The sequence below is a fragment of the Bos javanicus genome, chromosome 2, assembly GCF_032452875.1.
Source record: "Bos javanicus breed banteng chromosome 2, ARS-OSU_banteng_1.0, whole genome shotgun sequence".
Lineage (NCBI taxonomy): Eukaryota > Metazoa > Chordata > Mammalia > Artiodactyla > Bovidae > Bos > Bos javanicus.
This window is the reverse complement of record NC_083869.1, coordinates 8,823,887-8,838,787: the sequence shown is the minus strand read 5'-3', so window position 1 is coordinate 8,838,787 and position 14,901 is coordinate 8,823,887.

Genomic DNA, 14,901 nt, shown 5'->3' with positions numbered 1-14,901 from the left:
GAAGGAGGAGAGTGAAAAAGTTGGCTTAAAGCTCAACATTCAGAAAACTAAGATCATGGCATCTCATACTATCACTTCATGGCAAATAGATGGGGAAACAGTGGAAACAGTGACAGACTATTTTTGGGGGGCTCCAGAATCACTGCAGATGGTGATTGCAGCCATGAAATTAAAAGACGCTTGCTCCTTGGAAGAAAAGTTATGAACAACCTAGAGTGCATATCGAAAAGCAGAGACATTGCTTTGGCAACCAAGGTCCATTTGTCAAAGCTATGGTTTTTCCAATAGTCATGTATGTATGTGAGAGTTGGACTGTAAAGAAAGCTGAGTACTGAAAAATTGATGCTTTTGAACTGTGATGTTGAAGACTCTTGCCAGTCTCTTGGACTGCAAGGAGATCCAACCAGTCCATCCTAAAGGAAATCAGTACTGAATATTCATTGGAAGGACTGATGCTGAAGCTGAAACTCCAATACTTTGGCCACCCGATGAGAAGAACTGACTCATTGGAAAAGACCCAATTCTAGGAAAGATTGAACATGGGAGGAGAAGGGGACAACAGAGCATGAGATGGTTGGATGGCATCACTGAATTAAGGGACATGAGTTTGGGTAAACTCAGGGAGTTGGTGATGGACAGGGAGGCCTGATGTGCTGCAATCCATGGGGCCACAAAGAATCAGACACAACTGAGTGACTGAACTTTACTGAACTGAATGCATAAAATATGTGATTGCCTAGAATTAAAATATTTATGAGATTTTAGAAAATAATTTTGAGTATTGCTTGCATTGCTATTTTCCAGTAGTTGAAAATCTACAAAATAAGTGCTTTATCTCCCTTTCTCCTCTGACTCTTTCTTCGAGAGCCTTCTGGGGTGGGTGCCTGAAGTCCAGTCATCTCTGCTCCCTTTCTCTAGCATTCTCTCTCCATGTGATTTCAGTTAGAATATCAAAATATAGTATATTTTGATGCTTGATTTGTGTATTTTATTTAAAAACAATAATTTACCAATGCATCTATAAAAAATTGCTGACCAAAAATTAAGATATTTATTTCATTAACTCTGCTAAAATTGATAATGTCTATTTTAGTTTGATCTCTGAGGAAGTCAATGTTATTTATTTATCAATATTTTGAGAAACTTAGAAAACAGTAGAAAGTTACAATTCAGTTTTACACAGTCTAGTATATCAAGTAGTAGCTGATATTAAATTCTATTTATATCTCCATATCTATGCCTATATTTATATATATATATTTGCCTTGCATTATACTTGCACTGATATTTTCAGTTTGCACCATATCTTGCTTTTTCAATGTCACAATTACTATCTTACTTTCTTCTTAATAATTATTAGCTCCACCCACCCAGAATGTAGTATAATAGAAGGAGTTATTGTAGGGCTTAATAATTTTTAGAGTTTACTCAATTTTAAAGATGTACTGCATAACAGAATTGACTTGAAGCTTCTTGCTATTAGAACAATAAGTGTCTATTTCAAAGATATGATAAAGAAAAAATATTTTGGTTCAAGATAAAAAATTCGCAAGTTCTAGTTTCAGTAGGGCATACACCAATTTAAAGGGAAAATAAACATGCTTTGGTTTAACATTTCTAAAACATCACAGTATTAAATAAAATTGCATAACTTCCTTTATATTATTGCTTTATGTATCCAGAAGGGCAAAAAAATGAAGTGAAATCAGAAAATGAATCTGGCCAGGAAGTCTTAAAGCAACATAATAGTTCAATATTAGAGGCAAATTTATGATTTAATAGAGCAAAGGTAGCTTGTTTATTTTTCAGTAAACAAGATTTTGCCTTTTACGAGCAGCTTGCAGCATACTTGAACACTAGGAAAAAGTCTTAATATACTCTTCATGATGGTTCTATGTTTCCTTTCCACCTCCATTCTAGAATACATCTTAAAACACAATGTGGTCAGGACATTCAGGTGACAATTCAGGCGACAAATCTATTAACTCAAACACTATTTACTTTTCTATTTACCTTATCCATTACAATATATAAGTTTTTAAAAGTTTGGAATCTTATGAAAACAAAAAAGAGGCGTTAATAATCATAATACAGTCAATAAATTAATAGTATACTAGGAAATATAATAATATATATTCATTTGTAGGTTTTTTCCAAATTAAGAAACTGAAGAACCCTCGGTTCAATACTGTCTTGATAGGCGATCCTTTGCTTTGGATAACAATCAATTGTTGCTGATTCTTTTTGTTAATTATGTGTTATTCTTTGCATATGCTGATTTGAGTTGTAATGTCTTTTCCTTTTACGTGAATCATTATTTTCAGCAGAAAATTTTTATTTTCTTATTTGTTGTCTAACTACGTTTTTTTAATTTGCTCCTCTATTGTTCCAATATATTGCAAAGTGACTACCACAAATTATATGCTATACAATTAATAGCTCCTTTTCTACTTGTTAAGTACTTTAGTTGTGGGTTGGTCTCTCTGCCCTGGTTTCTGCTCTCCTGCTTTTTTTTTTTTTTTTAATATATCTGCTTTCTGGTTTATTCTGTACACACCTGTATTCATGGGTGTGACCTGAATCTCCTCTATCTTCAGTGTTTTCTACTCTTAGAGTCAAATGAAAGTAGACGGTCAGAGTTCCTACAGGAAACAGATGGCTCACACACATTTGGGTAATTTGAAAAGAGTCCCAAAAGTACTAATTATAAAGGTTTGTGGGGATCAGGGGAGTCACTAGGATAGTGTGGGGATCCAGACCTAACGTAGCTGAATGATCAGCACCCACAGGCCTAAAGTGTCAAAGGGATGGAGGAAACTGAAATCCAGAAGAGTCATAATGAAGCAGACTGCCTTGAGGGGAGCCACAGTGATGATAAGTGATCTTTATGGAAAGGACATAACTAGCTCAAGACAGCTTATGAAAGAGAGCCATGGAGATCCAGACCTTGATACCTCTCTCCTCTCCTCTCTCTTCCTCCCACTCTCTTCTTAATCTCTTGTCTCTGTCTCTTTCTCACCTCCTGCCAGGATTCCACAGAGTGAATCTAACACAAAATACTGTGAATGATGTAGTCCATGAAGATCAGCCTCCTGAAGAAATAGCACAGAATGAAGGAACTAGGTGAAGCGAATACGGAGGAGCAAAGATACTCTGCATCATCTACTCTTTTTGCCTTTCAGAGCCTAATCCTGTCTTCCCTCTGCATATAAACTTCTATATCCAAAGTGAGAAAATATGAAGTCCAATTAGCTACCTTATCATAAAAGGATGCAATTAATTAGTTCTTATTCCTTCCTAAAACCACAAGCATTCTTGTGTTCTCCATATAAAGCTATAGAGAGGGGGAAAAATGTATGTTGTGGGGAAGAACTTATTAAATAATTTAAAGATAGCTACTATACTTGCATGAAGTCCAAGATGACAATTATAACTGCTTTCCACCACTTTTCCATATTTCTCTTATCCTCTGTTCCAGCCAAATGAAACTCTTTACCTAGAATATGACTCAAACCTTCATTTCTGCTGAAACTGAGTCATAACTGAGTCTTCTGTCTACTGGGTTCCCATAGTTTTCCATAGATGAACAATACTGGACATGAAAACTCTAAATGGTACTTGAGGGTATCTTCTTGATGCTAAACTATTTCTTATTGGTCCTAACGAGGAGAAGCAACCCAATTTTCCTTCAAGGATCAGCACTGATCAGCTTGCACTGTACGGTGACCCCTTTATCTCCCTGCTCAGTAGCATAGGAGGTTGAAATGGTCTCAGTTTCCTTTTCTTTGGAACCATGACCAAGGCCAGGTAAATTATCTTCCACTGGGCAAAAGTATCTCTAAATCTATAGGACTAAAGGTCCTGTGGGGGAGAAGGAAATGGCAACCCACTCCAGTATTCTTGTGTGGAGAATTCCACGGACAGAGGAGCCTGGGGAGCTGCAGTCCATGGGGTCGCAAAAATCAGACATGACTGAGTGACATGCACACACACACACACACACACACACGCGCGCGTCCTGTGGAAGAAAGATATCTAAATTCCAGTAACTGGAGAGTAAGAAGGTCACTGTCTTGGAATCACAGATCTGTGCACACTTCCAATGGAGAATTTGCCACCTGGGCAACTGTTAATGGCATATTTAGCAGTGTGTAGGCTAGATCCTGGCAGCACAGGGTTTAATTTCTCCAGAATCACTTTGAGTCTTCAACTTGCCATTGCTATCATGTATATTTCTTCTAGATGTGACACACGGCAGGCCAAGGAAATTTCAAAGGCATGAGCTCATTGCCACACTTCCTTTGTTATAAAATATACCCCTGGTCTGTGATGATTTTGTGAAGTTTAACACAATAGCGAACAAGGAATTCTATAAGTCCACCAATGGTGGTCTTTGCAGAAGAATTGCAGTTCAAGAAGGCAAATACATATCTACATAATTGTCTATCCATGTGAAGATACTGGAATGAGAACTAACAGAAGGTATCTGGAGCTAGGGACCTTTTTGAGAAGACTTATTTCACAAAGGGTTTTAAGAGTTTACTTTAGCCAAAAATATATGGCACGTAGGGACTTCCTTATCTTCCCAGGTGGCACAGTGGCGAAGAATCCGCCTGCCAATGCAGGAGTGGTAGGAGAAGTGGGTTCAACCTCTGGGTCGGGAAGATCCCCTGGCGGAGGAAATGACAACCCACTCCAGTATTCTTGGCTGGAAAATCCCATAGACAGAGGAGTGAGGCTGGCTGCAGTCCATGTAATTGCAGAGTCAGACGTGACTGAGTAAACATGCAGCAAAGCTAGGGACTTCCCTACGGGTCCAGTGGTTGAGTCTCTACTACCAACGCAAGGGGTATGGGTTTGACCCCTGATCAAGGAACTAAGATGCTGTGTGGCACAGTCAAAAGATTACATATATATATATATATATATATACACATACACATACACACACACACACCAGAATTGCAAGATGGCAGAGTAGAAGGACGTGCTCTCATCTTCTCCTGTGAGGACTCCAAAATTACAAGTTGCTGCTGAACAACTATCAACAGGAGAATGTTGGATCCCATCAAAAAAGACACCCCATGTCCAAGGGCAAAGGAGAAGCCCCAGCAAGACAATAGGAGGGGTAAAATTGCGTTTAGAATCAAACCCCATACCTGCCAGAGATGCTCGGAGGGCTCAAACAAAATTTTGTGTGCATCAGGACACCCCACAGAGATTGAGCCAGTCCTGCCTTTGAGTGTTTGAGTGTCTCATGTGGAGGTATGGGTCAGCAGTGGCTTGCCACAGGGGCAGGGGCTCTGGGTGCAGCAGACCTGGGTATGGCATAAGCTCTCTTGGAGGAGGGCACCATTAACCCCATCACAGAGCCGCCAGAACTTACACAAGATAGGGGAAACAGACACTTGGAGAGCACAAACAAAACTGTATGTGTACCAGGAGAAAGAAGACCCAGGAGAAAGAAGCAGTGACAGCACTAGAGACTGAACCAGACTTGCTCTTGAGTGTCCAGGAGTCTCCGGTGGAGCTGTGGGTGAGCTGTGGCCTGCTGCAGGGTCAGGGGCACTCAGCACAGCAGTGCATGCATGCGACATCTTGAAGGAGGTCGCCATTATCTTCATTACCTCCAACTTAGTTTGGACTCAGGTCAAACAACAGGGAAGGAACACAGCCCTGCCCATCAACAGAAAATTAGATTAAAGATTTATGGAACATGGCCCCATCCATCAGAACAAGACCCAGTTTCCCCTCAGTCAGTCTCTGTCATCAGGAAGCATCCATAAGGCTTTTATCCTTATCCATCTGAGGGCCAACAGAATGAAAACCACAATCACAGAAAACTAATCAAACTGATCACATGGACCACAGCCTTGTCTAACTCAGTGAAACTATGAGCCATGCCATGTAGGGCCACCCAAGATGGGACAATTCATGGTGAAGAATTCTGACAAAACCTGGTCCACTGGAGATGGGAATGGCAAACCACTTCAGTATTCTTGCCTTGAGAACCCTATGAACATTATGAAAAGGCAAAATGATAGGATACTGAAAGATGAAATCCCCAGGTCAGTAGGTGCCCAATATACTACTGGAGAACAGTGGAGAAGGCATGAAGAGACGGAGCCAAAGCAAAACCAACACCCTGTTGTGGATGTGACTGGTGATGGAAGTAAAGGCTGACGCTGTAAAGAACAATATTGCATAGGAACTTGGAATGTTAGGTTCATGAATAAAGGTAAATTGGAAGTGGTCAAATAGGAGATGGCAAGGTTGAACATCTACATTTTAGGAATCAGTGAACCAAAATGGACTGGAATGGGTGAATTTAACTCAGATGACCATTATATCTACTCCTGTAGGCAAGAATCATTTAGAATAAATTGGGTAGCCCTCAGAGTCAACAAGAGTCTTAAATGCAGTACTTGGATGCAATCTCAAAGACCTTCTAGAACTAACACCCCAAAAAGATGTCCTTTTCATTATAGGCAACTGTAATGCAAAAGTAGGAAGTCAAGAAACACCTAGAGTAACAGGCAAATTTGGCCTTGGAGTACAGAATGAAGCAGCACAAAGGCTAATAGAATTTTCCCAAAAGAATGCACTGGTCATAGAAAACACCCTCTTCCAACAACACAAGAGAAGACTCTATACATGGATATCACCAGATGGTCAACACCGAAATCAGATTAATTATATCCTTTGCAGACAAAAATGGAGAAGCTCTATACAGTCAGCAAAAATAAGACTGTGAGCTGACTGTGGCTCATATCATGAACTCCTTATTGACAAATTCAGACTGAAATTGAAGAAAGTAGGGAAAACCAATAGACCATTCATATATGATCTATATCAAATTCCTTATGATTATATAGTGGAAGTGAGAAATAGATTCAAGGGATTAGATCTAATAGACAGAAGCCCTGAAGTACTGTGAATGGAAGTTCGTGACATTGTACAGGAGACAGTAATCCAGACCATCCCTAAGATAAAGAAATACAAAAAGACAAAATAGTTTTTGAGGAGGCCTTAAAAATAGCTGAGAAAAGAAGAAAAGCCATCAGTCTTTTCCAGCATCAGGGTTTTTCCGGTGAGTCGGCTCTTCGTTCAGGTGGCCAAGGTATTGGAATTCCAGCTTCAGCATCAGTCCTTCCAATGAATATTCAGGACTGATTTCCTTTACGATTGACTAGTTTGATCTCTTTGTTGTCCAAGGGATTTTCAATAGTCTTCTTCAGCACCACAGTTCAAAGGATCAATTCCTTGGCACTTAGCCTTATTTATGGTCCAACTCTTCCATCTGTACATGACCACTGGGAGAAGTGTAGCTTTGACTATTCAGACCTTTGTTGGCAAAGTGATGCCCTTGCTTTTTAATATGTTGTCTAGGTTTGTCATAGCTTTTCTTCCAAGTGTCTTTTTATTTCATGGCTGCAGTCACTGTCCCCAGTGATTTTGGAGCCCCCCAAAACAAAATCTGTCACTGTTTCCACTTTTTTCCATCTATTTGCCATGAAGTGATGGGACCAGATGCCATGATCTTAGTTCTATGAATGTTAAGTTTTAAGCCAGCTTTTTCACTCTCCTCTTTCACCTTTATCAAGAGGCTCTTTAGTTCCTCTTTGCTTTCTGCCACTAGAGTGGTATCATCTGCATATCTGAGGTTGTTGATCTTTCTCCCAGCAATACTGATTCCAGTTTGTGATTCATCCACCCCAGCATTTCTCATGATGTACTCTGTATATAAGTTAAATGAACAGAGTGACAATATACAATCTTTACTTACTCCTTTTTCAATTTTGAACTATCTGTTTCATAACCAGTTCTAACTGTTGCTTCTTGACCTGCATAGAGGTTTCTCAAGATACAGGTAAGGTGGTCTGGTAATCCCATGGCTTCATAATTTTCCATAGTTTGTTTTGATCCACACAGTCAAAGGCTTTACTGTAGTCAGTGAAGCAGATGTTTTTCTAGAATTCTCTTGCTTTCTTTATGATCTAATGGATGTTGGCAATTTGATCTCTAGTTCCTCTGCCTTTTCTAAATACAGTTTGTACATCTGGAAGTTCTTGGTTCACATATTGCTGAAGCCTAGCTTTATTCTGGTCTCAATATATTAAAATACATTTGGCATTAATTCATTTTTTAATTTATGCTCTTTCATTGGTGTTTATTGTTGTTATGAATTTTACTTTTTTACACATGCAAATACTATGCAAGGGGTAAGATGTTTATGGAGAGTTATAGTAATTAATCCAAATAAAAAGAACAATTTCTTGAACTCTAACGTTGGAACAAAGTTTGTCTATAGCTCCCAAAATAGGTTATTTATATTATTATGTGAAATTGTTTAAAACTCAAAATCTTAGGATAAAAATTAATATGGAACTTTTAGTTTAGAAATATCAAATGCTCTATGACACAACAGATGACTGGTGGATATAAAATTATGTTACAAATAAGATATATAAAAATTTAAAACATATAAAAAATAACCTCTGCTAAAATGCCCTCAAAAAATAGCAACTTCACCTTTGAAATTAGCCTTATTTCCTTCAGAGTCCAGGCTAATTTTCATTTGTCTGATTCTTTGATGAAAAGTAATAAAATATGAAAAAAATATTCAGCATCCTGTGTAAAATGATTCACAGATCAGATCAGATCAGTCGCTCAGTCATGTCCGACTCTATGCGACCCCATGAATCGCAGCACGCCAGGCCTCCCTGTCCATCATCAACTCCCGGAGTTCACTCAGATTCATGTCCATCGAGTCAGTGATGCCATCCAGCCATCTCATCCTCTGTCGTCCCCTTCTCCTCTTGCCACCAATCCCTCCTAGCATCAGAGTCTTTTCCAATGAGTCAACCCTTCGCATGAGGTGGCCAAAGTACTGGAGTTTCAGCTTTAGCATCATTCCTTCCAAAGAAATTCCAGGGTTGATCTCCTTTAGAATGGACTGGTTGGATCTCCTTGCAGTCCAAGGGACTCTCAAGAGTCTTCTCCAACATCACAGTTCAAAAGCATCAATTCTTCAGCGCTTAGCCTTCTTCACAGTCCAACTCTCACATCCATACATGACCACAGGAAAAACCATAGCCTTGACTAGACGAACCTTTGTTGGCAAAGTAATGTCTCTGCTTTTGAATATGCTATCTAGGTTGGTCATAACTTTCCTTCCAAGGAGTAAGTGTCTTTTAATTTCATGGCTGCAGTCACCATCTGCAGTGATTTTGGAGCCCAGAAAAATAAAGTCTGACACTGTTTCCACTGTTTCCCCATTTATTTCCTATGAAGTGATGGGACCGGATGCCATGATCTTCGTTTTCTGAATGTTGAGCTTTAAGCCAACTTTTTCAGTCTCCACTTTCACCTTCATCAAGAGGCTTTTTAGTTCCTCTTCACTTTCTGCCATAAGGGTGGTGTCATCTGCATATCTGAGGTTATTGATATTTCTCCTGGCAATCTTGATTCCAGCTTGTGTTTCTTCCAGTCCAGCGTTTCTCATGATGTATTCTGCATATAAGTTAAATATACAGGGTGACAATATACAGCCTTGACGTACTCCTTTTCCTATTTGGAACCAGTCTGTTGTTCCATATCCAGTTCTAACTCTTGCTTCCTGACCTGCATACAAATTTCTCAAGAGGCAGGTCAGGTGGTCTGGTATTCCCATCTCTTTCAGAATTTTCCACAGTTTATTGTGATCCACACAGTCAAAGGCTTTGGCATAGTCAATAAAGCAGAAATAGATATTTTTCTGGAACTCTCTTGCTTTTTCGATGATCCAGCGGATGTTGGCAATTTGATCTCTGGTTCCTCTGCCTTTTCTAAAACCAGCTTGAACATCAGGAAGTTCACGGTTCACATATTGCTGAGGCCTGGTTTAGAGAATTTTGAGCATGACTTTACTAGTGTGTGAGATGAGTGCAGTTGTGCGGTAGTTTGAGCATTCTTTGGCATTGCCTTTCTTTGGGATTGGAATGAAAACTGACCTTTTCCAGTCCTGTGGCCACTGCTGAGTTTTCCAAATTTGTTGGCATATTGAGGGCAGCACTTTCACAGCATCATCTTTCAGGATTTGAAGTAGCTCAACTGGAATTCCATCACCTCCACTAGCTTTGTTCATAGTGATGCTTTCTAAGGCCCACTTGACTTCACATTCCAGGATGTCTGGCTCTAGGTCAGTGATCACACCATTGTGATTATCTGGGTCATGAAGATCTTTTTTGTACAGTTCTTCTGTGTATTCTTGCAATCTCTTCTTAATATCTTCTGCTTCTGTTAGGTCCATACCATTTCTGTCCTTTATCGAGCCCATCTTTGCATGAAATGTTCCTTTGGTATCTCTGATTTTCTTGAAGAGATCTCTAGTCTTTCCCATTCTGTTGTTTTCCTCTATTTCTTTACATTGATCCCTGAAGAAGGCTTTCTTATCTCTTCTTGCTATTTTTGGAACTCTGCATTCAAATGGGTATATGTTTCCTTTTCTCCTTTGCTTTTTGCTTCTCTTCTTTTCACAGCTATTTGTAAGGCCTCCCCAGACAGCCATTTTGCTTTTTTGCATTTTTTTTTCCCATGGGGATGGTCTTGATCCCTGTATCCTGTACAGTGTCACGAACCTCATTCCATAGATCATCAGGCACTCTATCTATCATATCTAGGCCCTTAAATCTATTTCCCACTTCCACTGTATAATCAAAAGGAATTTGATTTAGGTCATACCTGAATGGTCTAGTGGTTTTCCCTACTTTCTTCAATTTAAGTCTGAATTTGGCAATAAGGAGTTCATGGTCTGAGCCACAGTCAGCTTCTGGTCTTCTTTTTGCTGACTGTATAGAGCTTCTCCATCTTTGGCTGCAAAGAATATAATCAATCTGATTTCGGTGTTGACCATCTGGTGATGTCTGTGTGTAGAGTCTTCTCTTGTGTTGTTGGAAGAAGGTGTTTGTTCACAAGTTGGCATCAAAAGCTCAATGTAGAGAGTATGGACTTTAGATTTTGACATATCTGGCTTTTAATCTTGTTCCCAACACTCATTAATTCTGGGCTATCTGGTAGGTTATACAAACTCAGTGAGACTAAGACTTCTCCTCTGCAAAGTGAAAACACAATATCAGGCTTGATGCCTAGCTCATCACTCACCAACTGTGTGACTTTTTTGATCAAGCTGCCTCAACACTTCATGTTTTATGTTTCTTAAGTGTAGTGTTATAATGAAAGTACTTCCTTTCAGAGTCAGACTAAGAGGCTAATAGAGAATCTTTCCAATATCCTGTATCTAATTCTTTATTCATACTTTTATATTATTTTTAAGGTTCCCATATTAAAATCTTCAGGCCCCAAAGCAAGTTCCCCGTCAGTTAGTTCTCATTTGCAAAAATATCCTTTTGAAGTACCAATATGTATTTTGTTGGTTAATAAAAATAATAATGGTTACTTTCACTGTCACTATTGCCTGTACTTACTGGGTGCTTATCTGGTGTAAAGAATTTTTTAAGTGTTACCTCCAATAGTAGTGGGTCACACTAGTAATAGTAATTAGTTCATGCTGACTATGTTTGGAATTATAGTTTTTTAATCTTTACGATGACTTCTATGAAATTGACAATGGGGTGCATTGGTGCATGGAGAAGGTAATGGCACCCCACTAGTACTCTTGCCTGGAAAATCCCATGGATGGAGGAGCCTGGAAGGCTGCAGTCCATGGGGTCGCTGAGGGTCAGACATGACTGAGCGACTTCACTTTCATGCATTGGAGAAGGAAATGGCAACCCACTCCAGTGTTCTTGCCTGGAGAATCCCAGGGACGGGGGAGCCTAATGGGCTGCCATCTATGGGGTCACACAGAGTCGGACACAACTGAAGTGACTTAGCAGCAGCAGCAGCATTGGTGCATAGATAAATAATATGCTCAAAGTTCTTGAAGATGTAGATCTAGAATGTGAGGTAGGTATGTCTGTCTGACGGTAGGCCCTATATTGTTAAAACAGTAATGTATAATGGCTCTTCATATTTATAGAGAATCTAAAAGTATAACTATGTTAGATAGAATCACTGATTTACTTTAGCTTGAAATGTCCATTTTTTGTTTGCCATTTTGCCTGTTCAGTATTTATTTCCCCCTTCTTCAGCAACCCTGATTTCCTTTTCAGGTGTTACCTCATTCTCACTTTGGATGGCGTTAGTGGAATTTTTGATCAAAATGTCCTGCCTTCTTCCAAGGTCCATGTTAAAATTTCATAAGGCAGTGGGAACTTTCTCATTGGAAGGACTCCTTATTCAGTTGAGTCTAAACTTTGGCCTTAAACTTGTAATGAACAGCTTTGCCATCAGATTTGCAAATCCAGGACTGATTAGGTATTTGACAACCACAAAGCAGGTCTCTATATAACAAGCTGTTTTCCTTTATTTAAAATTTATTTTTTTAATTGAAGGATAATTGCATTACAGAATTGTGTTGTTTTCTGCATGTGAATGATAATTACTATAAAAGAAACTATAAACATAATTTATCTGTGATGTTAAAGGTGGAAAGTGACACTCATACAACAATGCTTTCTGTTAATATTACTTTAAAAATTTAATAATCACTTCTGGATGAATGAAAAATGTCATGGTATTCCCTTACAATCAAAAAACTATAGAATAAGTCCCAATTAGAATAATGTTTGGCCATCTTTTAAGAAGTGAGGGCTATCTTCTATGATGTCACATAGTTTATTAAATCAGTGCCATGCTTAGGGATACACAAGTTCCTGTGAGTCCTCACATTGTTAACACAGTACACAGCACCAAAACTATACAATAATCCCTGACAGGTAATATAATCTACTGGAAACATGTAGCATAAAAAAAAAAAAAAAAACCCTCTAAGTAGTCATAGAGAATGCTTACATAATGTCTGGCTGATGCTAATGAGCAGTGAAAGGATCTTTAATGAAACTGTGTGATGTGTGAGTTTGGTAATTGCTGTGGTCAAATTCTTTAAATCACTGCAAGACTTCTGAAGAAAGATCCAAGTGCTCTTGATTAAAGGAGGCATGTTTCAGCAGATCTTCGAGGAGCATCCAGCTGTGTGGTATTCTATGAGCACTCATAAGTTAGTTTCCAGCATATTATGTAAAAAATTTACATAGAATTTCTGTTAATAAAGGACATTTTATTTGGTGACATACAGTGTTAATTTATAGAAAGATATTAGCGTTTTCACCCTCTTTTTAAAAATCATCCACAATAGAGATTTCTGTAATAGTTATCTGCATAATATGTAGAGTGGAACAATTAAAAAAAATTTCATGTTTAGTAACCAGATTGTTCCACCACATTATGTTCTGATAGCTTTTAGTGACCTGAAGAATACTCAGAAGTGACTGATAAGCAAACTGCTATTGGTAAACACACTTGTGTCCAATATGCCTCATGGAATAGACCTAAAAGGCAAATGATAGTCTCCTAACGAAGGCTTCGGAGGAGAAGAAGAAAATCTATTTCATGCGTGGCTTCAAACATTTCCTGGAACTCTAGAGATTATGCTCTGTTTCTGGTAAATGGCATTTAGAAATGGAATTGAAGATACGAAGTACAATAGACAGAATAGAAATTAAGCGCAAAATCAGAGAATGAAAAATATTCTATCTCTAAATTTGCCCCCAGTTTAGTTCAGTTCAGTTGCTCAGTCGTGTCCAACTCTTTGTGACCCCTATGAATCGCAGCACTCCAGGCCTCCCTGTCCATCACCAACTCCTGGAGTTCACTCAAACTCATGTCCATCAAGTCGGTGATGCCATCCAGCCATCTCATCCTCTGTCATCCCCTTCTCCTTCTGCCCCCAATCCCTCCCAGTATCAGAGTCATTTCCAATGAATCAGCTCTTCGCATGAGGTGGCCGAAGTACTGGAGTTTCAGCTTCAGCATCAGTCCTTCCAATGAACACCCAGGACTGATCTCCTTTAGGATGGACTGGTTGGATCTCCTTGCAGTCCAAGGGACTCTCAAGAGTCTTCTCCAACACCACAGTTCAAAAGCATCAATTCTTCAGCGCTTAGCCTTCTTCACAGTCCAACTCTCACATCCATACATGACCACAGGAAAAACCATAACCTTGACTAGATGGACCTTTGTTGGCAAAGTAATGTCTCTGATTTTGAATATGCAATCTAGGTTGATCATAACTTTCCTTCCAAGGAGTAAGTGTCTTTTAATTTCATGGCTGCAATCACCATCTGCAGTGATTTTGGAGCCCCCCAAAAATAAAGTCTGACACTGTTTTCCACTGTTTCCCCTTCTATTTCCCATGAAATGATGGGACCATATGCCATAATCTTAGTTTTCTGAATGTTGAGCTTTAAGCCAACTCTTTCACTCTCCTCTTTCGCTCTCATCAAGAGACTTTTTAGTTCCTCTTCACTCTGTTATAAGGGTGGTGTGATCTGCATATCTGAGGTTAGTGCTATTTCTCTCAGCAATCTTGATTCCAGCTTGTGCTTCTTCCAGTCCCCAAAATACTGTAATTTATATTCATTCACCATATTTGTGTCTTTTCTATATCACATATGTGTATATGAACCACATACCTAATGGGCATATAATTAGTTTGGTTAATGTAATAAAGTAATGGATCAAATTGGCAGATTATCCATGTTAATATATTTTTGAGCATGATAAAAGCAGTATGAAAATATTAATGCCTGTATAAATATGTATATTAATATCAAACTGTATTAACATTTATCTGAATATATTACAAAAAAGAATAGGTATTTACAACATGAAAATATTTTGTTTTTCTTGGATAAAAATTTATTTTGTGAGTCTTAGAAAATATACAGAAAATTATTCAAGATGCATTTTATTTTATATTATACATTAATAATTAATAATATATTAATTGTATTCTTAGTA